The following is a 27471-nucleotide window of genomic DNA, read 5'->3' on the forward strand; positions in this document are numbered from 1 at the left end:
TCTAACTTAGTAATTCCCTGGTGGCGCAGATGGTAAAGAATCTGCCTGCAATGTGGGAGACCTGGGTTCAATCCCTGGGTTGGGAAGAGCCCCTGGAGAAGGTCATGGCAATCCACTCCAGTATTCTTGCCTGGAGAATCCCCATGAGCAGAGGAACCTGGTGGGTTCCATGGGGTCACAGTCAGATACAACTGAGTGACTAAGCACAGCACACACAGTCATTTTCAAGCTTGGCAGCACAAGTCACAACTGCGGAAACTTTCTAAATCCTGCAGACCAGGCTCAACTCCACACCAATTAAATCAACTTTAAATTGGAACCAACTAGCATTTTTAATAATATTTTTTCAAACAAGTGCAAATTTACAAAACAGTTGGAAGTTGCTCTGGACTGAATGTTTGTGGTCCCACAAATTCATCTGTTGAAACCCTAACCCCCAATATGATGGTAACCAGGAGGTGGGACCTTTGGGGTAATTAGGTCATGAGGGTGTAGCCTTCATGAATGGGATTAGTGCCCTTGTAAGAAGAGACATGTGGACTTGTTTCCTCTTTCTGCTCTCTGTGAAATGAGGATACAGTCACCTGCCAACCAGAAAGCAAGCCTTCACCAAGAACTTGACAGTGCTGGCACCCGGGCCCTGAACTTCCAGCCTCCAGAACTGTGAAACATGGATTTCTGCTGATTAAGCTGCCCAGTCTGTGATACCTTGTTATAGCAGCCTGAACTGAGATACAAATACGATGCAAAAAATTCCTTCCTGAACCAACTAAGAATAATTTGCCAACCTGGTGCACCATCTTCCCCCAAAATTTTAGTGTCTGTTTTCCACAAACAAAGGCCTCGTCCTATATAACCTCAATAGTGAAGTGAAGTGAAGTCTCTCAGTCATGTCCAACTCAATAGAAAACCCTAAATCAGGATATTAATGTTGTTATAGCTCTATTAACTAGTCCTCAGATTTCATTCACATTTCACGAGTTGTCCAGATAACATTCTTTACAGGAAAGGGTCCAACTCAGAATCATGAGTTACAGCTATTGGTCAGGTGTTTTTAGTTTTCTTCAGTCTGGAAAATTCCTCAGCCTTTCCTTGACTTTCATGACCTTGACACTTCTGAAGATTATTTTATAGAATGTCTTTCAGCTTGGGTCTATCCAACATTTCCTTATGAAGGGATCCAGTTCATTCTTCTTTGACAAGAATGTCACAGAAATGATGCAGTGTTCTCATTGCATCCTTTTGGGTGGTCCACTGTTTATTTTCCTGTTACTGATGACACTTACTTTGATCATTTAATTAAGATGGTGTCTGCCAGACTTCTCTGTGTAAAAGAACTCTTTTTCCTTTTGTAAATTAATTAGCATTTTGTGATGAGAGGCAAGAGGTGAGCTGCATATTGAGAGACTAACTGTCAGTTACTTTTACATCTCCTCAGGTGATTTCAGAGCGCAACCAGTTTGGAGAATCAGTGGTCTAACTTCTTCCTGTGAATACAGCATCAGCAAAGACATGGGGCCTTTGTGACATGAGTTAATGCTAAGAAGAGCCAACTGTGTTAGCTAACACTTATTGAGGCCTATGTGCCATCCACTGTGCTACTTTATATGCATCATCACCATCATTATAGCAGCTTACAGTTATTATTATCCATTCACTCGATAAATTCCTACTGAGAACTAACTGTGAGCCAAACACTCTTCTAGGTTCTGGAAATACAGCTGTGCACAAGAGACACAAAAATCCCTTTTCGCAAACACTGTGATACTTACTTTATACTCACAGCTTATGACAGTGATGATAACTTGCCTCTACTGAGCACGAACTGTGGGCCAGATTCTTAGATCAGCCATACAACAATACTGTGAGGCAGGCACTTTTATCATGAACTTATAAACTTATGTCAGGAAAAGAAAGACTGTAAGGCATGTAGAAATACACTTACCACAACACTTGATACATTATGTTCCCTTCAGTCCTAGCAAAGATGATGATGGACACTAGGATTTGGGGAGAATCATACTGAGTTAACAAAATGCCACTTTATACACATCAATTTGGCAAAAATGAGAAAGCCAGACTATATCAAATACTGGCGAAGGATGTGGGGAAATGTGACCTTTGAGCATTGTTGGTTCAAAGGTAGCTGGTGAGCCATTTCCAAGGGCATTTTCTACATGTATCCCTAGAACCCCGGAAAGCCACCATTGGGTTTATACACTGGAGAAGCCATCACAAGTTCACCAAGAGACATGTGTGTGAAGAGCTTCACAGACTTGGATGCTGTCACAGAGTTGGAGGCAACTAGAGGCCCTTACCGGGGAAGTGAACAAGCAACATATGTTACAGGTATTCGGTGAAATACTTTGCAGAAGACAGAAGAAATTACCCAGACTACATAAAACATGTATAATTCTCAAAATTATACTATTAAGCTCAAAATGAAAGAAACAGAATATTTATAGCACAACACTTATAAGAATTTTAAAACAGCACACAAAACAACACTCTGTATTATCAAGGATATCTCCACACACATATGTGTGATGGAAGGGGGACTGGAAGGAGATGCATTAAATATATGTCTAGGTATGCACAGAGGGGAAGGGGAGGAATAGGGTAATGGGACTGGAGCTGGGAGACTGAGTGAGAAAATAATAACTAATTAAACAATAGAAGAGACTTGTCAGGACAATTCCTTATATCCTATGAATTTATGAGTGTGATCAGTTTGATTCTGTGGCTGACTTCATTCTGCCTGGAAGCAAACTAAAAGACAGTGCATGAATATCTTTCCAAAAATGTTATGTAAGCACTCCAGAAAGAGCTCCCTTTCACCCAACCCTCTTCAAACCCATCTTCACAGAAGAAGCAGAGTTTCTGAAACAGACTGACAACATTTTACATCAAGCTGACCTCATGAAATCAGGCCTGCATCAATGCTCACCCTGAACCACCCCAGGACCTCTAACGCGTGTTTTCCATGATGCCCTCCTCCAGTGACAGAGGGCCAGGAAAGAGAAAAGAGTTGCCCAGATCAGGAAACTGATCTTGGCTCTGCAACTTACTGGCTGTGGGAGCTTGATCAGGATGTTCACCTTCTTCAGATTGTTCCTCATCTCTCAAAATGGGAATCACACCAGCTATCTGAAAGGGCTGTTTGCAGAAATAAAGGAGATTCTGTGTGAGGGAACATGGCCATGGCCCCCCTCCCTCCCTCTGGAGAACCTCAGTGGGACCTGAAGTCTCTTGTCCATAATTCTAAACATCCCCCACATGGGCTCACAGTTGGAAGTGATGGGGATACACTCCCTCAGTCTCCTCGCTCTGGGCCACGTGGAGGTCAGAACAATGGCCGCCCACACGTGGCAGAGTGGTGGTTCCATCATGCCTGGACCCAAGGTAGGTGTGGACAGCGAGCTCCCAGAGGAGGACTGTTCAGGGTGGCAGAGCCTTTTCTGAGCTGTTTGTCTCAAATGACTGGGCATTTCCTTTCCTGCATCTTCCTCAAAATAAATGGCACTGCTTTTTACCTGTGCTGGAAGGCCTCTTGAGTTCTTCCTCCTGCCTCACTCCAAGTCTAATCCCCAGCTCAGTCCTGTTCATCCTTCCCCCGGGAGCCTCTCTGAGCCTTCCTGGGGACCTGTGAACTGGCAAGCTCTCAGCATCTTTTCTCCAGGAAGGCTGTGATAGTGTCTTGTTTTATCTCCCTGCCTCCTCCAGCCCCATCCTCCAGGCAAGAAGGAACCTTCTGACACGTGGTCTAATGTATTCTTTACTACTCCAAATTCTCACAGGTTGCTGTAGACAAGCTCAGTTCACATCACTGCCTTCCCTCTCCCCTGCCCCAGTCTCACTGGATTTCTTCCCCTGGGAACTTGCCAAGGCCCTTGGCTTCACCCATGCATCGTGTGCAGGCTCTCCAGCTCACTTTGTGTGGCTGATCCTTGCTGGCTTTGGGAGTTCAGCTCTGCTCTACAGATTGACCTTTTCTGATCACCCTCTCTAAGGCCTCCTTGCCACCCCTACTGAGTCCCAAGGATGCCCCTGCTCATGGCTTTCAAGACATTTATCACAATCCTAGTTTGCTTTCGACCTTCTTTAGTCCCTTTTTTACAGAACTTCTTTCTCCAGAACCTGGCAGGGTGCCAGAGACATAGTAAATCCTTGTGTGTGGGCGCGCTTAGTCATGTCCAACTCTTTGCAACGCCATGGACTATAGCCCACCATGTTTCTCTGTCTAAGAGATTTCCCAGGCAAGAATACCAGAGTGGGTTGCCATTTCCTATCCCAGGGGATCTTCCAAACCCAGGGACTGAACCCCCATCTCCTATGTCTCCTGCATTGGCAGGCAGATTCTTTACCGCTCAAAGTGAAAGTGAAGTCGTTCAGTCGTGTTCGACTCTTTGCAAACCCATGTTGCCTACCAGGCTCCTCCGTCCATGGAATTTTCTAGGCAAGAGTACTGGAGTGGGTTGCCATTTCCTTCTCCAGGGGAATCTTCCCAACCCAGGGATCGAACCCAGGTCTCCCGCAGTGGGGGCAGATGCTTTACCGCCTGAGCCACCAGGGAATCCTACTCTTTACCACTGGTGCCACTCAAAATACCAACATGGCCTCCTCAAAATTCATGTCCACCTGGAACCTCAGAATGTGACCTTATTAGTCAAATCCACCTCACTTGCCTTCACTAATCAAGGTCATTTCAAGACTTGCACGTTCGGTAAGTAGCCCATAGCCTAAACAACAAGATATTTGCCAAAGGGATTTCCCTGGTGGTCCAGTGTCTTAAGGCTCCACGCTCCCAATGCAGGGGACCCAGATTGAACCACTGGCCTGGGAATTACATCCCACATGCCACAACGAAGAACCTGCGTACCACCACTGAGACCTGGCACAGCCAAATAAAGCTTAAAATATAAATATTTTTTAGAAAAGATGTTTGCCCAAGTTGTTATCTAGGGACTTAGAGTCAGCAGCATCTAGTTGGAGCTGAGCTGGTTGAGACTGGATAGAACCATCAACCCTTCCACTGGGCACGTGCAACTTGGTGCCCCTGTGAGTGTGCGTGAGCAGAATGATTACCCCTTTATCCAGTCACCTTTCCCACACTTCAGCCTGCCCTGCTTCTTTACTCCTTGTCCCATAAGCACCCCAAGCTCCTTGCCTCCAGAGAGGTAAATTTGAGATGTTTTCTCCCATCTCCTCACATGGCTGCCTTACAAATAAACTCTCTTTGCTGCAAACCTCGGTATCTCTCTGTCTTGTTTGCTGTGCCCTGGGCAAAATGAACCTGGTTCAGTAACATTTGTCTATATCCAGTCTGGGATCTTAGTCTGTTTGCACTAGGTTCTGGTGAGCCTTTGTATTAGTTTTCCAGGGTGGCTGTAACAAATTATCATAAATTTAGCAGCTTAAAACTACACAAATCTGTCCTAGGTCTGTTGGTTAGAATCTCAACTCAGGTCTCACTGGATGAAAAGCAATCATTGGCTAGGCAAGTCTCTAGGAGAAAATCTATTTGCTTGCCTTTTCCTGTATTTCTTGCCTCGTGATCCCTCTTTTCTTTAGCCAAGAAGGGGGTGGTGGTGTCTTCCTCGTATTGTATCCCTCTGACAATAACACTCCTGCCTCCCTCTTCCACTTGCCAGGACCCACCCAGGTAATTCAGGATAATCATCTTATTTTAAAAGTCAGCTGATTAATAACCTTAATCACATCTGCTACCTCAATTCCCCTCTGCCACTTAACAGTAACAGTAATGTGTTTACAGTTTCCAGTGATTAGGGGGTCAACATCCTCAGGAAGCCATTCATTATGCTGCCTACCACACCCGGGAAACCAGATAAAATGGGAATGTCAACTATACTGCCAGGCAACTTTGCTTATGTTAAAATTGTCCCCTGATTGGTAAATCACCTAAGGACTAGGAGGAGCTATGAACTGATTATAAACACCTGAGTTGGGCATCATATCTTCGGCAAAGGGGGAATCAATTTCCTTGCCTTCCCCAGAATCTAGAGGTCGTGACACGTCTTCAAGGCAAGCAGCGTGGCATCTCTCTGACTCAGCTTCTGTCGTCACATCTCTGACCACAGCTGGGAGGGGACAGTTATTCCACCTATTGCAGCCTTCCAATACCTCATGCCCCCTCTGTGGTCCAGAAGTGGAGGAGGCAGACCACGGCTCGCCCACACTGCTGGCCTCTGAGAGGACTTTGAGATATGCTCCCTTCCCTGCGCTGGGTGCCAGCCTGTGGTTCCTGGGCAACCTTGACCTCTGGCCATCCTCAGTGCTTCAAATTACCTGTGGAGGAGGTAGCCCCCTGGGAAGCCAGGTTTCCATTCTAGCCTTCAAGGGAAGGAGGAAGGTCTCTTATAATTTCAACAGTTTCTTATAGCTGCAACAATATCCGCAAGGCTTCCCCTGACTTTTCATCCAGATTTCCAGATTACAGAACATGTTCTGCAGCCTGGGAAACCTCCCTAAACTCAGAGATCTGGTGGTCACCTAACTCTCCCTAACTCACCTTTCCTGCCCCACATGTCAGACCTGCCTTGTTTGTAAAGCCATCACTTGTATCTTGAATCTCTCTTCTTGACAACGTGCTTGGTGTCTGAGCCTCTGTTTCCTGGTCCTAAACACCCACTCACCATTGACCTGAGCCCCAGGACTCCAGACTCCCAGGAATCCATCCATGCACTAGAGCATTCAGTCAATATTTCTGAGTATGAAATCACAGCCAGGCACCACACAGAACAGAGCAGGTACAAACTCAACATGGAGCTTACAGTCTAGTCAGGGAAAGGTTGTTAAACTAACAGAAGAAAAATAGAATTACTAAAGGTGAGGAGCTGTATGAAGCCAGTAAAGGATGCCATAAGAAAAAGAAAGAATGGGAAGAGTCTGCCTGCAATGCAGGAGACCTGAGTTCTATCCCTGGGTTGGGAAGATCCCCTGGAGGAAAGAACGGCTACCCACTCCAGTATTCTGGCCTGGAGAATTTCATGGACTGTATGGTCCATGGGGTCGCGAAGAGTCAGACATTACTGAGCAACTTTTACTTTCAAAGGAGAAAGAGATGGCATCTCTGAGGAAAAGACATGGACACTGAGACAGAGGGTTGTGAATAAACTGATGGGAAAAGAGAGAGAAAAGCAAGTGCAAAGGCCAGATCCCTCAGTCTTTCTCAACCAGGTTAAGCATCTTGGATTTCATCCTAAGTACAGGAAAGTCATTGTGGGGTTATTAAGCCAAGAAGAGGAAGAACATTATCTCATTTATATTTTACAAAGATCACTAGAGCTGATTGGAGAAGAGGCTAGTGCGGGTGGCAGTGGAACCAGGGGTCACTTCTATAAGCCCAGGATAATGGGAGGTGACTTTACAGCTGCACTTATGAGTTTTATGCCTTCATCCATCTTCACTTTGCTTTGTGATAGTGTTGAAAAGCACTAAGTTTCTTCCCAGGTTAAAAAAGGCAGGGACAGAAGTATGAACCCACTTCCCATTAATGGTCTGAACAGCTGCTGAAACACCTCCGCTACAGTTAAAGATTCCAACCAAGTTGTGAACAGGTGAGACCAGTTCATAGGTGATCTTTTCTGACCCAGTGAATGGTAATTTCAGTAGGTTGGCATCAACCCACCTAATGGGCAAGAGTCTAGTAGTGGGAGGGTCAAAGGGCCAAACAAAGACTCCGGAAGAGGAACTTGGCACAGCTACGAGTTTGCTCAACCAGGTAATTTATTAGGATGACTTCACAACTAAATCTGTGTTTCTACACAACAGGGGAGCCTCTTAAACTCCATGAAATCATTTTTGAGTTTTAGAAGCACCTTTTTCTAGGACTTATCTGTGACCTTTCTGGTTACAAAGACATTGAGCTGGGGCCCTGGTGTGCTGTTCCTCACCTCCAGACTCACACATGTCCAGCTCCCAGAGCGCAACAGTCAACCTCACTGAAAAACAGGGTCCAAACTGGAGGTACAAGCTCTCTTCTGGCCTGTAAGTCAGGACACAGGTGTGACACTTTTGGAGACTGGCTTTGCCAGACAGAGGCTCTGGTTGGCTCTCTGGTCCCACCCATGAGCACCTTGGAGCCCAGCACAGCCTTAATGATCATCTACTGGTTATTAATCATAGCTGCATATTAGATCTTTAAAATTATCCATATGAGATTCTGGAAAAGGCATAACTATGGACACAGTAAAAAGATCATTGGTTGCCTGGAGTTCAAGGGGAGGCAAGGATGAATAGTGGAGTACAGAAGATTATGGGAATGAAACTACTTTGTATGATACTATGATGATGGATACATGTCATTACACATTTGTCCAAATGCATAGAACATATAACAGCAAGACTGAACCCTGATGGAAGCCATGGACTCTGAGTGATTATGATGTGCCTCTGTAGGTCCATCAATTATAATAAATGTACCATCTAGTGGGGGTGTTAATGGTAGAGGAGGCTATGCATGTGTGGGGGCAGGAAGATATGGGATAACTCTGTATCTTCCTCTCAGTTTTGCTGTGGACCTAAAACTGTTCCCAAAAATAAATTCTATTTTTTAAAAAGTACTTTAAAAACTATTCCCGCTTATTATATGGTATACCCAGATGATGGAATATTGTGTGTGTGAATCACTCAGCCATGTCTGACTGTCTGTGATCCCATGAACGGCAGCCCTCCAGGTTCCTCTGTCCACGGAATTCTCCAGGCAAGAATACTGGAGTGGATTTCCATGCCCTTCTCCAGAGGATCTTCCCAACCCAGGGATTGAACTCACATTTACTGCTTTGCATGTGGATTCTTTACTGACACATGCTACAACATGGAAAATACTTGAAACCATTATGCTAGGAGAAAGAAGCCAATCACAAAGGGCCACGTATTATATGGTTTCATTTATGAAATATCCAGGATAAGCAAATATATAGAGACGGAAAGTAGATTAGTAGTTGCTTAGGGTTTAGTGGAGAGGGAAATAAGAGTGACTGCTAATGGGTACATGGGTTTCTCCTGGGGGGGAAAAATGTTATAAAAGTAGAGGTGGTTATACAATGCTGTGCATATCCTAAAACCCACCGAATCACACACTTTCAAAGGGTAGATTTTTTTTGGCATATGTACGATATCTCCACAAAGTTGTTAAAATACATCCACACCTGTGCCCTGTCCTATCCCATTACTTCAGACTGTCTGGGGATGAAGCCCAGGCAGCAGTGGACTTTTAAAACTCCCGAGATGATTCTAATTTCTAGTAAAAGCTGAGAACCACTGGTCTAGCCTAACCCTCTAGGAAGCAGCCGAGGACCCTGGGGTGGAAAGTTGTAGTGACTGCTACTCTCGCTTTGCCGGGTCAGCAGTAGGACCTAGGCGGCACAACCCGCCCTTCTCTGTACTCAGTCTCCAGGTTAAATGCAGAATAGACGGGGGTCTGCCTGACACTCCGAACTCCGTGCTCCCTGGCCTTCCTACCCCCCACAATGGTTCTTAAACTGATCTCTTTCCAAAGTGCCCAAACCGCCTCATTTGTCACTATTTCTCTTCTAATCCACTGCTGCCTCCTTTGCTCTGATTTCTGGGTCATTTCTCTAGCTGCTCTGCAGACTTCACAGCTCCTTATTCTGAAGGCCTACTTGTCCTGTTGCCTTCCAGTTAATTTCCTACCTATTATGAATTTGCATGTACATTTAACACAGAGAATCATTTCTGTCTTCAGCTGTGAGGTTCTACCCATTCTATCTTTACAGTCAGTGAGGAGAAGCTATTCATCACAGGGGTCCCATTTGGCAACCAAGTGTAATCGGCTATTCATAATTTCCATTTTGAGCTATATGACTGTTAAAACTTTAAGGGATCTTCACTACAAGTTAACATCCAGGGTGAGAATATAAAAAGCTTGTCATTTTTAGGAATCACTACTGTTAGGAAATTAGGAATGTGTTGCAAGCAAGGCTTTATCAGATAGCTTAAGAGAAAAAATAAAAAAGGCAAAGTCAAGCATTTTCAAAAAGAGGGTTTTTAAAAGTTTTTTAAATGTACAATTTTGTATATAATTTGATCAATGAAATTTGTGGACTTTTGTGTGTTCTGAGCACTAAGTTACCTGTAATACTTCTCAGTTGAAGAAAGTAATGGGGTTATTTTCATTTATATTTGTTTCCTTTCTCCCCTTTTAGATTTTTGACTTTTAAAGGTCAAGGGTCTTCTCATTCATCTGTTCATCTGACACCCCCCAACACACACATCCCCCACTGGAATCTGGCGCGGAATTGGGCTCAACGTGTTTCTAACAAGCTCAAAGCAGTGATCCTCAAATGGAAACAGGGATGTAGGTGATGGGCTTAGCAACAGCACAATCAACCTATTTCTTATTGTTATATTACAAACTATATCTACTCAACAAATATTTACTGAGTTCTTACTCCGTACCAAGCATGGTTGTAGGATAAAGCTGGACAAAGCTGACAAATCTCTGGAGACATTTTCACTCTATTGAAAGTAAACCTCCACATGTGAGCTGGTAGGGACGTGAGGAATGAATGCTGGGGGAAATCAGAGAAATAAAAATAAAGATACTTACACCATTTCTGTCACTTCCTCTGTACTAAATTCATAGTCTCCTTTTACTCTGGAAATTGAGACCAGAAAAAAAGATTGAGGAAAAAAATTCTAGAATCTGAATGGTCATGTGAAGTTCCCATTTCACTTTCACATAATTTACATCATTTAATCTCACAGCCCCGAGGAATAGATGCATTATTCCCCTTCATAGTTAAAGAAGACAAAACTCAGAGAGGACATGTGATGTGCCCAGAGTCACATAGCCCATGACATGCAGAGCTGTACTCAATTCCCCAGGTCACCAGCATCCTGGTCTTATGTCTTCACACTTTATCACCCAGGTTCCCAGAGAAACACAGAAGCCTGGGGGAGTTGGAGGTGTGGGAAAGAGTAATGCATCTTGGCCCGAACACTGAAGTATTGCTCTCAGAAGTGGCAGTGAGAGTAAATATGACTGCAAAAGCAGGCCGGGGCCTGGCCACCCAGGCCATGAAGGATGGCTTTGCACTCATCTGGAGGAGGGCATGCACTTAGATCAGTTGCCCCAGCATAAACATTAGGAGCACCCCTTTCACTATCAGAAGTGTCAGGGACTTCCCTGGTGGTCCAGTGGTTGGGAGTCCAGCTGCCAATGCAGGGGACACAGGTTCAGTCCCTGCTCCGGGAAGATTCCACACGCCAACAGCAAGTAAGCCTGTGCGCCACAACTACCAAGCCCGCAGCCTGAAGCCTGTGCTCCACAACAAGAGAAGCCACTGGAATGAGAAGCCTGTGCACTGCAAAAAAGAGCAGATCCCACTTGCTGCAGCTAGAGAAAGCCCACAAACAGTAGTGAAAACCCAGCACAGCCAAAAATAAAGTTACTCTCATTTCTCCCCCTGCCCCCAACTCTGGAGAGCCCAGAGGTAGTAGAGTGAGCTGAGCAACAGGAAAAACTGCAGCTTCCCCTAAGGCTGCCAGTCAAGCCTCAGCTTTGTATCTGCTGGAAGACGAAGCTCTGACTTTACATTCAAAACTGAAACTATCCCAATTCCTGAAAGCTTGGGACTTTCAAGACTGAAGAAGTTATAGGTTTTGCGCAAAAGATTGTCCAGGAGTAGAAAAAAGAGTATCTGACCAAATGTATTTGAGTGCAGTGATAGGAAAAAAATAATAATAGTTTTTCTTCTGGTCATAAAACAGCAAGTGTCTAGAAAAGGGGGAAAGGATGTTCTTGAGTTACTTTAGTAAAAAATAACAACAAAAAAACACCCAGGATGATAAAGTGTATGGCCACTGCTACGGTCCAAATGTCTGTGTCCCCCGCAAAATGCACATGTTGAAATCCTAACCCCTAAAGTGATGGCATTAGGAGATGGGGGCTTTGGGAGGTAATTAGGTCATGAGGGTGGAGCCTTCATGGGTAGGATTAGTGCCCTTACACAGAGATCCCAGCCAGCCCCCTCACTTCTACCATGTGAGGCACAGTGAGAATCCAACAGCTATGAACCAGGGAGTGGGGTCTCAACCTCACTCAACCATGCTGGTGCCTTAATCTTGGACTTCCAGCTCCCGAACTGTGGGAAATACGTTTCTGCTGTGTATAAGCCACCCAGTCTGTGGTATTTTGCTGTCGCTGCTAGAACACACGAAGACAACCACTCTGTCTCTCAGCATGGAGGTGGGAATGAGACCTCAGCAACTGTCCTAACCCTGTTTCGCTGGCTCTTGCCCTGACACCCTTAATTAGAGGCTATCTGACTTTGCCAACGCCTCTCAATGTTTGTGGGGTCCTTGGAGTTTGTTTTATGTGTTCACAGGGTCCCCTCATGTCCTTTGGCCCTGGCCCTTCATTGCTTGGTGCCCATGAAGGTCGGTGAGGGCTGCTACCAGACGCTGTCACGGGTGCTGTGCATGCCTGGAGGCATACACCCCCACCCCCACCCCCAGCCTGTGTCACATTTCATTACCTACATAGTGAGTCCTGAGTCCTGTGTGAAAGTGGAGCCTGCAATTTCTGCCTTCAGTGCCCTTCTGCAAAGACACAAAGACATGGTCATCAGAGCTTCCTCCTCATGCTCATTGTTTTTGTTGCTTCAACTCTTTTCCCCAGACTTAAACAACCTCCTCCGTCTACTCTAGCATCTTCCATCATCCTGCTTGCTCAGACAAGACTGAATCTCAGCTTGATCTCAAGCCCAGACCACTGACAGTCTGGCTTTATTCAGCAGACAACAGGAAGCCTCTGATGGGCTTTGAGCAGAAGAGAAACCTCATCATTAAGAAGATTCATCTTGGCAGTAGTTCCGCAAATGAACTGGTGGGGGAGAGAAACTGTTCTTGCTTCTATCCCAGGGCGGATCCGCTTCAGGATGACGGCACTCTGGTGCCACCTGGAGGCAGCCAGCCTCAATTACAGAAGCAGTTTCCTGAGAGCAGAGTTCTGAAGCCAGATTTGCACATCAGAAAGTCACAAAGCAACTTTTCAGCGCTGCCCGGAAATAAGCCTGTTTGTACAAACCCGGCTAAAAGGAACGAAGCCTCGAGGATGAGGCTATGCTGGAGGCTCTAGGAACCATCTAGGCCTCCGTGCCTTCCTCCAAGGAGGCTGATTTATAAGGAGATTCTTGAGTTACTTCAGTGCTGAAGCCTCCCAGGATGGGTTGTAGACACACACCCCCAGCCCCTTACAACAGATTTGCAAATCAGCATCTTTGCCAAAATAAAGGGTGGTCCTTGCTCAGAGGAAGGAAGAGGACTCACTCTTGTTTCAAGTGACACGCTCATTCCAGGTGGCTGGGCTCACTTCCTTTAGAAGTCCTCACCCACACTGGAAAGAGAAAGTGTGTCTTGGACGAAGACAGTAGAGAGGCTGTTATGGGGAGGGTGTTAGTCGAGAGCGCACCCTGTGAGCCTGCGCAGGTTTTTCCAGTAACTGTTTTTTCCCCCTAATGGCCCTGTGATTGATTTACAGCCCAACCCAGGAAGTAAGTAACAAAGAGGGAATACTAGGATTGTAATAAAGCAGTTTTGAGAAGGGAGACTAGACCTAAATCTTTGAATCCCGGATTCTTTCTGCCCGAACCCAGTGAATTACATACTTCAGTATGTAATTCTTGTAATATTACATAATTTGTTTCGCCTCTCTTTCAAAACAATTTCTTGTTCCTTATCAATTTTTTCCAGGTTACTGAGTCATGGAAGTTTTTTATGGCTAAAATTTCTTCTTCTATTAGCTCTATCTCCTTTTTCATAGCAATGTTTTCTTAAGAAAGTGTTTCATTGTAGACAAACAAGGTCATTTCTCTGAGTCTTTGCCAAGACTGCACTGGACTTTGGCTTCTAAACGAACAGGAACTTACTAGCAGCCTGAAATCAGTCATCCTGATTTGTGCAAGGAGAAAAGGAAAGCTAAATTACTCACATAATACTCAAGCAGCCCTGTAAGGTTTATGTTGTCATGTGCATTTTAAAGGTGATGAAATAGATACTCAGAGAATACTTTGCCCAAAGACACAAAGCTAGACAGTTGAAGAAGTAGGATTTTTAATTCTAGGGCTGCCTGATCTCAGAGCCAACTCGTTATCTACAGCATAGGAGTTTAGGCGGAGGAAATCCCAAAGTGCTAAAGACGGTAGTGTGAATCCTAAGGACGAAAGGAAAATGCACTGGGTCTCGGGGCCCATGGGAAGGGGCTATGTTGAGGGCACCCCAGTGCTGGCGGTCCAAGAGAAGAGGTATTGGGGACAGAGAAAAGCTGGGTCCAGGAGAGTAACAGTCAGATCTGGGGTGGCCCCAGTGGCAAACGATGAGACAGAAGCCCTGGGAAGGACTTTGCCTCCAATGTCAGTGCCTTACATCTGCCACTGAGGTTCTCTCCACCCCTTTCTTCTTTTTTCTTCTCTCTGGTCTCACACCAGCCCACTTTCTTCTTCTATCAGTTCTACTTCATTGTGGACATCATGGTGGAGTCCGGAGAAATTCAGGCCTCTCTTCTGACTGAGCATAACGTAATGCCTTTCACTTCCTCCTTTCATTAAGGGCAAAACGTGCTATAAAATCAAAGTTCACCTTCTGCAACTGGCTTCCAGGAGAGTTATCTTTTCTGTGCTTTTCTTTTAAACTGCTTTCAAGCTTTCTCTTCCCTCCTGTCCTCCCTCAGAGGTCTTAGGGATTAGGGATTGAGCTGTGTGGAGGTGGGGGGTAGGGAGCTGTCTTGCATGGAGGCCGGGATGAGCTTGGAATGGATTACACTGAGCAAATAAGTAACTTGAGCAAGTGAGTAAATGTAGGAAGGGCAGTGAGAACCAGGCTGGAGAGACGACAGGAGATGAAAAGGAAAGACTGAAAAGGAACCTGTTGAGTTATTGGATTATAACTGGAAGTATAGTATAAGTTCATAGTTTTTAAAAATATAAAAATATAAACCTGCATACATAGATATAGATGATATATACAGATATATAGAGAGAGATACACAAAGACATATAAACAAATTCTAGCCCTATCAGCTGAGAGGGCCCAGAAATTATAACATCCCAGTAGCTGTGAGCATATGGACCATCTAACATTGATTTCTCCCTACCATTCTTCACTAAAAAGAACCAGGAATAAAATAAGCCTGGAACATCTTCTTATGCCAGAAAGTAATGAGATGCTTAAAGAATGACTAGGACATGTCAAAAGGACATAGGAACAAGCTGAAGGAGATCCCACTGGCGAAATCTGGGACAATCTAAACATCAAAATGATATGCTAATATCTTACTTTCATTTATTAAATAAAATAAGAATCTATATTGATAAATGAATAAATAATTAATGGGAAAGCTCTTTCTTATAGTAGACTGCCAAGCTGTAAATGGAAACAAAATGATGAAGATAGAAAACCATCATATGACACTATTGTGGTGATTTATTCAGGTAAGAGTCAACGATGAATGCAAAACTGATTAGTGGAGGTTGATAAGGACTAGGATCTTGGTATCTCAGAAAATCTCCCCACAAAATGCTTACCATTACTAAAGAGAAAGTAGTAACTTGATGAGAAATCTGGAAGATGCCTGCACAACCAAGCTATCAAGATCAGTGTCCCATGGCTAGACAGGATGACATTTTATGCCATAATATGTAAAGTCCAGCTTCTCTTCCATGGTGTTGCTGCCAAGAATGAATAGTGAGGTCTGACCAAAAGGAAATATCAAATAGAACCATATCTGTGGTCTTCTTACAGAATAAAAGGCCTGTACTCTTTAAAACCAAAGGACATTGTCAACAGAGAATGGATAAAGAAGATGTGGTACATATATACAATGAAATATTGCTCAGCTTTTAAAAAGAATGAAATAATGCCATTTGCAGCAACATGGATGGATCTAGAGAGTGCCATACTGAGTGAAGTAAGTCAGGCAGAGAAGGAGAAATACTGTGTGACATCCTTGTATGTGGAATCTAAAAAGATATAATACAAATGAGCTTATAACAGAAGGAGACTCACAGGCCTAGAGAAAGAACTTATGATTGCTGGAGGGGAGGATAGGGGGAAGGGATGTGTAGCGAGTTTGGGATGGATATGTACACACTGCTATATTTAAAAGAAATAACCAACAAGGACTTATTGTATAGCATGGGGAACTCTGCTCATTGTTACATGGCAGCCTGGATGAGAGGGGAGTTTGGGGAAGAGTGGGTATATATATATGTATGGTTCAGTCCCTTCACTCTTCACCTGAAACTATCCAACATTGTTTGTTAATCAGCTATACCCCCAATACAAAATAAAATTTATTAAAAAACTAAAGGACATTAATGAGAGAAAAACTCTGAGAAATTACTCCAAGTTGAAGGAGATCAAAAAGATGTGGCCACTGAATGCAATGTGTTCAAGGATTGACTGGATCCTGAACCAAAAGGGAAAAAGAATTGGCTGAGCTAGCAAACTTTGAAGGAGGTCTGTGGACTGGATATTAATGTTGTGCCATTGTTAGTTCCTCATTTGAAGGGTTTGCATTAGCTTCCTAGGACTACCGTTACAAATTACCACAAGTGGAACTTAAAATGAGAGAAATCTGTTCACTGGAGTGTGTGTGTTCAGTTGCTCAGTCGTGTCCAACTCTTTGCGACCCCAGGGATGGTAGCCCACCAGGCTTCTCTGTCCATGGGATTTCCCAGGCGAGAATACACAGCGGGTTGCCATTTCCTACTCCAGGGGCTTTTTCCTGACCCAGGGCTCAAACCTGCTGTCTCCTGCATTTCCTGTGTCTGCTGTATTACAGGCCAATCCTTTACCACTAGCACCACCTGGAGGCTAAATTCAAAATTGAAATGGCAGTCAGGGTTCACTTCTGAAGACTGGGGGCAAAACTGCCCCATACCTTTCTCCTAGCTTCTGAAGGGTGCCGCAGTCCCTGCCATTCCCGAGTCTGTGGCAGCATCACTTCAGTCTCTGCTTCCATCTTCACGTGGCCTTCTCCTCTGTATGTCTCTGGGTCCCTCTTTGTCCTCTCCTCTTCTTATCAGTCTACTGAGTTTAGGGACCACACTAATCCCAAGTGATCTCATGTCGAGACCTTTAATTCCATCAGTCTATTTCAAAATAAGACCACATTCCGAGTGAGGGAACACTATTCAACCCACAAAAGGGTTGTATCCAGAAACACACACTGGAGTGTTTAGGGGTGACAGGGTTTTGTGAATGCAGCTTGCTCTCAAAAAGTTCAGATAGTGATAACGAGGGACTCAATTCTTTGTGGAACATTCTCACAACTTTCTATACACTTGAAATTATTTCCAAATGAATCATTTAAATTTTTTAAATCCTGCTTTTCACCTTTATTGAAGGTTTTCAGGGGGCAATATTCAAGAAACAATAAGACAAGATGTTCAAGCTTCCACAGGTTCGGCCACCATTTGTCATCTTGTTTGAGGGTCTCAAAGTTTAGGGACAATCCTCCTTGACTGGGTAGGAAAGAGCATGAGAACCCCCATTCCTCTCAATGTCTTGCCCTTTCACATTTTCACCTTTTTCCAGGGCTTGAAATATTGTTTTGGGGTCAAGGAGATCAAATTTCAGAGGGAACTGATTTAGAATTTGGTCATAAACATGAGAAATTTGGGGCTTCCCTGGTGACTCAGATGGTAAAGAATCTGCTTGCAATTCAGGACACCTGGGTTCAATCCCTGGGCCTACAAGATTCCCCTAGACTTGGGAATAGCTACCCACTCCAGTATTCTTGCCTCAAGAATTCCATGGACTGAGGAGCCTGGAGGGCTACCATCCATGGGGTCACAAAGAGTCAGACACGACTGAGCGACTAACACACATGAGAAGCTTTGTTCAAGCAAAACCTAAGAGTGAGAGTAGGGGCTTATCTGGTTCATAAGACTGGGTTCTGTGCCCTTGCCTCCAGGGCTGGGCACCTAAGCATTGTCCTAAGGATCACCTGGTGCCATATATACTGCATGCCTTCAGCTTTTATTTTTAATTTGACTTTAGACTCATGTTTAGCCTTTTTGCTCTTACTTTGTCTGTCCTGATTTTCTTTTCTTTTTATTCCTATCAAAGAAAAGTGAAAGTCACTCAGTCGTGTCCAGCCCTTTGCAACCCAAAACTCTTTGAATTCTCCAGGCCAGAATACTGGAGTGTGTAGCCATTCCCTTCTCCAGTAGATCTTCCTGACCCAGGAATTGAACAGGTGTCTCCTGAATTGCAGGTGGATTATTTACCAGCTGACCTACCAAGGAAGCTCCTATCAAAGAAAGAGAAATACAATTCCTTTTTGCCCATCACACATGTTTCTGCTCTCAGTTTAAAATCTATCTCTGCATGTTTTTAACCTTTTAATCTAGCCCATAAAAGGATTTTGCCTTTTATTTTTCTACTGGAAATCTCCGACACTTTATCCTTTATTGTTTTTCATTATCTTTCGGATTTAATGGGTTGTTGACTGCTCTTGTTTTATTTTTCTTATGTTTAATTTTTACCTTTAATCTTTCAAACTTCCATTGGCCCTTTGTCATCCTGCCCTAATTTTCCTTCTTTTCCTTTTCTTCCTCTTCCTTATAATGACTGGCTTTGACAGTGACTGTTAAGATGATGGTCCCCAGGGCATGAGGCATTTAGAGCAGTGACTCTGTGGGTTGTCTTCTCCATCTGTCTCTCAAGCCTCTAGTCTGGTTCCCACCGTAGTCCTCACAGAATCCTCGCCCTGTCTTCAGAAATTACATCCATTCCAGAGCTATGATTCTCTTAAAAATATTGTTTGCATCTCATATAATCCAATCATCTGTGTTTTAAAGTCAGTGATCTTTAATATCTAACCAAATTTTGAATGAAACATGCTGGTAACCTGTGACATTTCACAAGGTGAAAGGATGGGGTCAAGGAGGTCACAGCAGCCTGGCTAGATGTGGTTGACCCATTTGGCCCTGAGCCCTGGATAGGAATTCTGCAGAGGTACTGTCATCAGGCCCATACAAGACTTGTTTTCCTGTCTGTTTCCAATATGCTTATTTCCAAGGTGTGTCACCTTCCTTCCAGGCTGGCCAGGAAAGGTTGCTGGGTGTGTGGTCCTCCAGGCTTCCCTCCAAAGACAGTACTGGAAAAACTGGCCAATGTGGAGGTTATTCTGAATGAGTTTTTAAAATAACAACACAGCTCTCTCCAAGATGAACCTCTATTATCAGGATCCATTCTGTACCTCCCAGATACACTTGGAAAATCTTAACAAGAGATGAATGGGAGTCTCATTTTCCCTCCACATCATAAAACATCTCTCATTCCCTACCCCTACATCTCTGTATCTGACTTTTGCCACTTCCTCCAGGATGGAATGGCCTTTCTGGTGGCTCAGTGGTAAAGAATCTGCCTGCAATGCAGAAGATGCAGAAGATTCAGGTTCAATCCCTCCAGATGCCCTGGAGGAGGGCATGACAACCCACTCCAGTATTCTTGCCTGGAGAGTTCCATGGACAGAGGAGCCTGGTGGGCTACAGTCCATGGGGTCACGAAGAGTCAGACCCCATGCTCAGAGTGCATCCTGAGCATGCACATCAGGATGGAGCATTGGTTTTGTTTTACTGTCTTGACTAATCCATGGAAGAAGAGGAGAGTTTCAAAGACTCCTTCTCTTCCTGCTTAACTATAGTAGCTATTGTCTCAAAGACCAAGGAACCAATGTAGGGGTAAAACCAGCACCAAGTATGTCCATCATGATTGTACATTCAGGTACTGGGGAAAGGAACACCAGATGGGTCAGTGAGCCCAGTGGACTCCCTAAAAGCCAGACTCAGGCCAGAATACCACTTATTACCTGGTCCTCATATGTCTCCATTCAAACAGGGGTGCCATGATCATGTTTTTTAACTCTGAGGGTGATCAATGTCATTATGCAAGAGAATAACCAAACAATCACTGAAGAAAGACTGGGACAAACATTACTACATATAATTGTGATGTTGTGGAGTTTTTCCTTGAAATAACCCAAGTTCTTCTTCAATCAGTGGGTCTGAAAACTACCTCAGGACCAGAAAATGGGAAAAGGATTGTGACTTTTGATTGTGGCAGCTGCCCCTGTCTGTCCTTAACTTTTTTGCTTGTTAATATTGCCCGTGTTTGGTGCCCATCTATAGTGTCTTAGCAACACGTATTCTATTAACCATCTCCATAACTGTGTAGATTTGGTCCCTTGGCTGACTGACTGACCTACCAGTCACCTCCTACCTCCTGCAGCATGTGGTCATTGGGATGGGTTTTTCCAGCCTTATACTGTACAAATATATTATGGCCCACTTCTCTGAACCTCTGACCTTTCCCTCCACTTCCTGAGGCAATATCTCTGGCAAATCTACTTGATTTAACAAGGGCCATTTCTTCCTCCAATCTTCTGGGAACTATCTTTGCTCTGTCTCCTGGGATCTTTGCCAGAGAGTTAAATCTTGTATCCCAGGAGAATGTTCCAGTATCTATAAGATTTCCCTTGTCCAGCTTTATTTTCTACCTCATAATATAAATATATACCCAGAATTTGTCTAAATGGGTTTGGTAAGACAGCAGACATGGAAATGGTTGTTATGAAGGAAGACATTTATACTCACAGATACCCAGACACAGAAGGCATAACACACATGCAGAACCACATGGGGAAAGAGAAGGGATGGCTTGGAGTCAGAAGATGGAAGAGGAGAGTATGACCCAGAGGCTTTGGAGGGTTTTCTTGGAAAGGAATAAGTGAGGCAGGTACTACTACGGGAAACATAGACTGAAACCGCCCACCCTGGCCAGGTACCATAGTAACCATTTGTTTGAGTATTTTACAGCAGGAGATCCTGGTAAGGAACACAGAACTAACGAGCCACCACCAACCAGAAGACTCAGGAAAGGTCCAAAGGAGATGCCACGTGTCCTACCAACCTCTCAGAATCATCCTTTTTGGAATCTAGCTTGACCAAGCAATGCGTGTACCACCAGGAAAGACCCTGAGTCAGAATGATTGGCCAGAGACAACCTAGAAACTAATCCCATCATCATAAAACCCAAGACTGTGAGCCACGTGGCAGAGCAGTTTTCCTGGGTTCCCTTATCCTGCTGCTCTCCACCCGGGGGCCCCCTCCCAGTAAAGTCTCTTGCTTTGTCATCATGTGTGTCTCCTCAGACAAGTCACTTCTGAGTGTTAGACAACAGCTCACTCTCAGGCCTTGGAAGGGTCCCCCCGACTTCCTGCAACAGTACTCTGAGTAGATTTAAGACTGCATAATTTGAATAATTGCCCCCAGGTTCTGGACTATAAGAGTGGTCCACAGTTGTCTCATACCCAGCCCTGGGGTGATGTCTTAGAGCAAGGGAAATATTGGCTTGGTATGTGGGAGTCTCTTAAAGGAGATGGTTGGGGAATATGGGGCTAGGATGGGTTGGTGTGCATATGAGAAGCGCACTCGCATGGGAGTCATTCGCTCTCTCCAGGAATGAGTAGCACTGGGAGTGGCAGTCTCTTCAGGATCAAGGACCCAGATGCCGGAGCACTTAGAATGCAGAGAATACGAAAATTTAGTCAAGACATCCCCCACTCCCCCCCTAGGCCCCATTCTCAGACTCAGCACTCTGAGAACCAGGCCTCTCAGTATACCGCTGGCTCCCTCCAGGAGATGTTGGCCAGGCCCTGCAGCCCCTTCAGTGTATAATTCCTTTTCTCCCTCAGCAAGTGCAGCACTTTCCCAGCTGGAGAATGGTCTCTCCTCATGCTAGTTATTGGCCTAACATCCGAGAGGACAAGTGAGGGCAGACGCTGATGAAGGCGCCTGCTGTCATACACGGGAATGGCCTCTAAAGTGTCTCAAGGCTTGTCGGGGTAGATGTTAGATCTTAATATGGAGAAGGGAGCTGATTCTGTGGACAGAAGAATCAAGATATTCAAGAGCGTCAACCCAGACGTCTGCATTTTGTATGTCCAGATCCCATTCTTTCCTCATGAGAGTCCTGACTTGGACAGAGCAACCTATCTAGGCTGAGTGTTCTACACTCTCTAGAGTTCTGTTACTCTTTTAATTAAAAATCCTGGGCTGGTCTTCAGCTTTTCTGCCCTTTGGCTATAGGGGCTACAGATTCCTTTATATGCTGCCAAGAAAGCCTCTGACTTTTGTAACTACCTTGTAATCTGTGCAATCACTGTCAGCCTTTAATTTTCCAAAGCATCAGTTGCCTCCCAGCAATAGCCATCTAAATCCACTGTCCTTCTAATTACTTTTCCCCCTCATTTCTTAAATGTGTAATACATTTTACCTACGAGTGTATTCCTTTCATTGGCATATCATCCCAGTTCACTACTGGTTAAAGCTTTATCATTTGCACTGCTACCTTCTACCAGAGCTAAGATGGGCCACAACGACCAGTTATGAGGTCAACTTTGTCAACTGGACAATAGGTGCTTCAGCTACCCAATCCCAACTTAGCATCTTCTTCTTGGACTACTGCTGGTAGCATCAGGTACAGGTTGAGTCCCTGGGAAACAGACTGTGAGATGGAGATCAACATGCAGGAAGTTTATTAAAGAGTATGTTCTTGGGATTAACCTCCCTGGAGAAAGAGAAGGAAATGACTGCAAGGAGAAGTTGGACTGTGTTGTGGTCTCAACAAAAGCCTCAGCTGACCCCATGGGGAACTTTAATACTGGGATGCCCCTTCAGAATTGTTTGTCATGGTTTGGGGCAAGGCATTTGAGGCATTATACCCTCACAAATAGCAGTCATTGGATACCGGCTGCCCCAAGAAGAGGATGTGACCTTGAACAGGATGAACCTCTGTAGCCAAGGGTAATTTCTGAAGAAGGCAAGCAGCTCAAGGCTCTCAGGCAGCAGCACTCCTGGAGTCCTTCAGATCTGCAGGGGACCAGGGATGGGGCTGGACCATCCTGCATCTTGTAGTCTGGACATGAGCTATCATTTTTTTTAAGTTTTTTTTTTTATTTTTAATGTTTTATTGTTGTTTAGTCTATCAGTCATGTCTGACTCTCTTCTCTTTTATGATTATATAACTTGTATTTACATTTCCTTCTCCATGACAGAATTAGTTAACTTTAGTTAACTTAAATACCTGGATTTGTAATAGGTCTAAAACGCAAACAATAGGAATGGGAGCATCAATTTCCTATGGGTAACTTTTCTGGAGACAGATGTGTTAACATAAATCGAATAATTCTCACACTTATTTAAAGAGCAAGATCCGGAAGCTCAGAATACAGAAGACTGATAATTTTGCTTTGAAGTACTTGAGAGAGATTGTTGGAAACGCTATCCCCCAAGATTCTGCTTTCCGCTATGAGAACAGTGTGACGTTACATTAACAGCTTGCCTGCGTAGATACAGGAATCACTTGCTAAGTTAATTGCCATTTGAGGTTTTGAAAGTAGGCAAAATGTGAATGAAACCACCCTTTGACCATTCTGGTTGTTTTCTCTAAAAGAGTTTTGTGAGGAGAAGTATTCCCTCTTGACACAGAGGTCATTTATTACAAAACGTTTCTCTGTGTAAGATCACTGGCTATGTCCTAAAGATATTTTTCACAGGAAGTCTTGCCACAAAGGAATTTGACCTATGTTTCCATAGCCACTGATCAGTGTCAAGGTTGCTTGGTTTCTCTGGAGCTAGGCCACTTCAGGTGGGAATAAAAAGGAACTGTTTCAAGTTCAGACTAAGCACAAGGACTGAGAAGCCAGCAGGAGTTCCCTATGACTCCCAAGACTGAAAAGATATGCCTATGGCGGCCACAGTATGAACATGGTCCACAGAAACTGGTGATGGTCCAGAGGTGCTCAGAGGCAGTGGGTAGGAAAGCCAAAGAGAAGACCTGAGTTTATGGGGTTCTTTTTCACTTTTATCATTTTACTTTGAAGTTAAAAGAAAAATAAATCAATTTTCAATTAAATTTTATTATTCATATCAACAGTGTAACAATAAACTATGTTTGGGTTTCTCTTGTTATACCCCCTCCCCTGCTTACAACACAGACCAGAATTCTTAATAGTGAAAGGACACTGGTTTTTTGAGATAGAGAAGTGAAGGGAAGCCAGTTCATGAGTTGGATCTGGGCCCCACTTGTACATTATTATGTCTCAGAGGCACGGAGGTAGTTGTTTTTAGGGTGGTAAGATTTAGCAAATAAAAATGCAGATGGCCAGTTAAATTTCCTCTTGTTTTTGGCTGCACTGGGTCTTCATTGCTCTCTCTAGTTACTGTGTGTGGGCTTCTCATTGTGGTGGCTCCTCTTGAAGATCACGTGTTCTAGCGCATGGACTCAGTGGTTGTGGCGCACAGGCTCAATTGCTCCGAGGCATATGGAATCTTCCCAAACCAGGAACTGAACCTGTGTCTCCTGAATTGGCAGGCGGATTCTTAACAACTGGATGACCAAGGAAGTCAAACCCAGTTAAATTTGAATTTCAGATAAGTAATAAATAATTTTTTGTACAAGTATATCCCAAATGTTGCACAGCACCCTATAAATCATATCCCATTGTATCCTGTATTTTGGGCTTCCCAGTTGGCGCTAGTGATAAAGAATCTGCCTGCCAATGTAAGAGACAAAAGAGACGCAGGTTTAATCCCTAGGTCAGAAAGATACCCTGGAGAAGACCATGGCAACCCATTCCATTATTCTTGCCTAGAGAATGCCATGGACACAGGAGCCTGGCAGGCCCATAGGACTGCAAAGAGTTGGACATGACTGAAGCAACTTAGCACACACGCACACATCCTGTGTTTTACCTGGCAACCATGCTGTATTTTCAAGTGAAAACTGTTAGGCTATGCTTGGGGATTTACAAGGTGAATAGGACCAACAACGTGACTGCCCATGACAAAAGAAAGGAAATGAACTGAACCATGAAAGAAGTGACAATGAGGAAACTAAAACTGAGTTAGACAGCCAAACAAAATTGGACTGTCCAATTAAATAAAAATAAATTTTTAATGAATCTTACATGCCAAAATAGATCAGCAGACTTGGCTTGGCAAACAAGTGAGACAAAGAGTAAATAACTGCTGCAATGAGCATGTACTGCTTTGCAGTCCAAGAGGAGTAGGGGTGTGGCATAATGGCAGTTGCCATGCTTATTTCCAGTGAGAAATGAATGCTAATGTTGACCTGTGGTTTTAGAATTTTAAGAGGTAGGGCAAGCCTCCACTGTGATTAACTCATTCTCCATGGAGAGATCTGTCAGGAAAATCCTTTGGCCGTTGTCAAACCAGAACAACAAAGCATCCAGGGATTCTTTGGGGGTCCTTTGCACTGAAGATCAGTGCCAAAGGTCAAGTGCCCACAGGTCTCTCAGGGCAACAAATTCTCTCTACTTGCCCATTCAGGTAATTAAGGGGTTCCCTAAAGCTACAATAATTAAAACTGTGTACAACAGTCACAGAATAGAGAGATGAAAGAAATAGTATTAAAAATCTTTCTCACCTTCTGCGATGTGATCATATGATAAAACTAAAGTATAAAGTGTTCACTCAATGACAGTGGGACGATTGGCTCACCATTTGAATGAAAATAATTGAAATTGATTCCCTAGGAGAAGATTAACATAATTGTCTTTTACTTGGTCATCTAATATCAGAGCAGTTATCTTCCTCAAAACAAAAAACACTCCCAATGTGCATTGGGTCCTGGAAGTTACTTCCAGTGAGTCCACTTTCCCCAGCATTTCTCCTAGCTAGATACAGGGCCACCTCTAGATTTGATGCTTCAAGAGCAGGGAACGATGATTTCATGAAGTGGGCAGATGAGGGGGAGAATATAAAGGACATGTATAGAATTGATAGCCCTGAAGAAAGCAATCACGAAATTCAGCCTACAAACACTTAAGAGACTTAAACTTGCCTTCCTAAGCCAGTATACAGCCATTGCATATTTAAATACATCAAGGGTTTCCCTAATTTCTAAATCCCTCAAAAGGTCAAGAGTGTCCCCAGCTCTGACAAATTTCTAATGAGAAAATTATATATAAACATGTTATTTTTTAAAAAATAATACCTTACACCTCAGCTTTTGTTGTTTGCAAATCTGTACCCCACCATAACATGTTATCACAGACATTCAATACGTAAAAGAGTATGGAGTTTGATTCAGTAGATTAAGCTCTGTGACCCTGACAGGTTACCACTATTTCCTTGAATTCTGTCTCTTCTAAGATGCAAGGGATGCACCAGGGGCTTTCTGAGGTTGCTTCTAACATGTGACTCTGTGATTCTATAATCACTAAAAGTGCATTGTTTGATGGTCTAGTTGACATTTAGACAAGGCTGCTCAATCTTTTTGTTTAAAACATTGTCATTATCATTAACATACTTGGGTAATGTTGCTGAGTCTGGGAAAACAGAACAAAAAACAAAAATCTTAATAGGAATAGTTTTGATCCTTTTTCACTGGATTTTCTTTCTCTGGTTGGACTTTTTTGGGTTTTGGAAGCAATTCAAAAAGACCAAATCTAGAGCCACAGCTCTTATATCAGTAATCAGAGGGAAAGAAAAAAAGTAATCAGGAAAAAAAAGAAACCAATCATTCACTTGATTCTCTTCCTTTTCCCTCTTGCACTGAGGCCGTTGAACTGGTTCGCCCAGGTTTGGAGTAATTGGTAAATTTTGTATTGTTTCTTATGAAGACACTAAAAGAGTCGTTCCAAGACAGATTGGGGAAGACAGTACAAGACCAACTTAAGTGTTAAGAATATCCAGTGTACCAATTCTGCTATAAATAGAATAACCATTTTCAAGTGAACCATTCAAAGATCGTGAATCAGAGATGACATATAACTACAGAAGTACATTTAGTTTATTTAAACATTTCCTTGGTGGCTTAAAAAACAAGGTTTGTTTTCTTGGAGAACATAGCACAGCTGTGACTCAGTCTTGACTCAAAGTTCCCTGACCAGTTGACTTTCAGGAGAGAAAAAACAATTCAGTCTGGTTAATGAGGGGTCACCTTGAGCCAGCTTCCAGAAACATGATAAAGCAGCTTTCCTGCCCCACAGAAAATGTCACTTTTCTTCAAAATGTCACCTGTCCTCCAGTTTGGAGGAATTTGGGGCAAGTCTCACAGCTGAGCAAAGAATGCTCTCTGTGCCTCAATTACTATGCCTGATTAGCCTAAGATATGCTTTCTACTGCTCCTGCTGGCCTACCTTTATCATCAGGACAGATGTGGACTGAGCATTAACTTAGTGACAGTCACATTACTTACCCCATGTATTCATCATAGTAATCCTAAGATACTTCTTTTGCCATCTTATAGAATTGGAGAATGAGCTGTCAGAGGGTCAACAGTTTTCCTAAGGCCCTCACCTAATGAGTCAAACCAGAATTTTTGTGGGCAAACTCTTGTACAAGCACTTTAAAAGTGTCGGTTTTCTTTTAATCAAGGTATTATATACAAAAA

At 43.7% G+C, this 27471-nt stretch overlaps 1 long non-coding RNA gene across 2 annotated transcripts in view; it reads right to left on the reverse strand.

Annotated features, from left to right (window-relative positions):
* The window catches only part of LOC110144913 (uncharacterized), an 87677-nt gene that overhangs the window by 27312 nt on the left and 32894 nt on the right, over positions 1-27471 (reverse strand). Inside the window, exons 1-4 of one of the 2 annotated variants that reach the window (XR_011490381.1) lie at positions 13315-13404; positions 12522-12585; positions 10592-10639; positions 3069-3156 (exon numbers count right to left, since the gene is read on the reverse strand). This is a non-coding gene — a long non-coding RNA (uncharacterized lncRNA). Of the gene's footprint in view, positions 1-3068; positions 3157-10591; positions 10640-12521; positions 12586-13314; positions 13405-27471 lie in introns of those variants that run through there. The other variant, XR_011490380.1, reaches the window with a different exon arrangement.

Source organism: Odocoileus virginianus, chromosome 11, assembly GCF_023699985.2.
Source record: "Odocoileus virginianus isolate 20LAN1187 ecotype Illinois chromosome 11, Ovbor_1.2, whole genome shotgun sequence".
NCBI classification, from domain to species: Eukaryota; Metazoa; Chordata; class Mammalia; order Artiodactyla; family Cervidae; genus Odocoileus; species Odocoileus virginianus.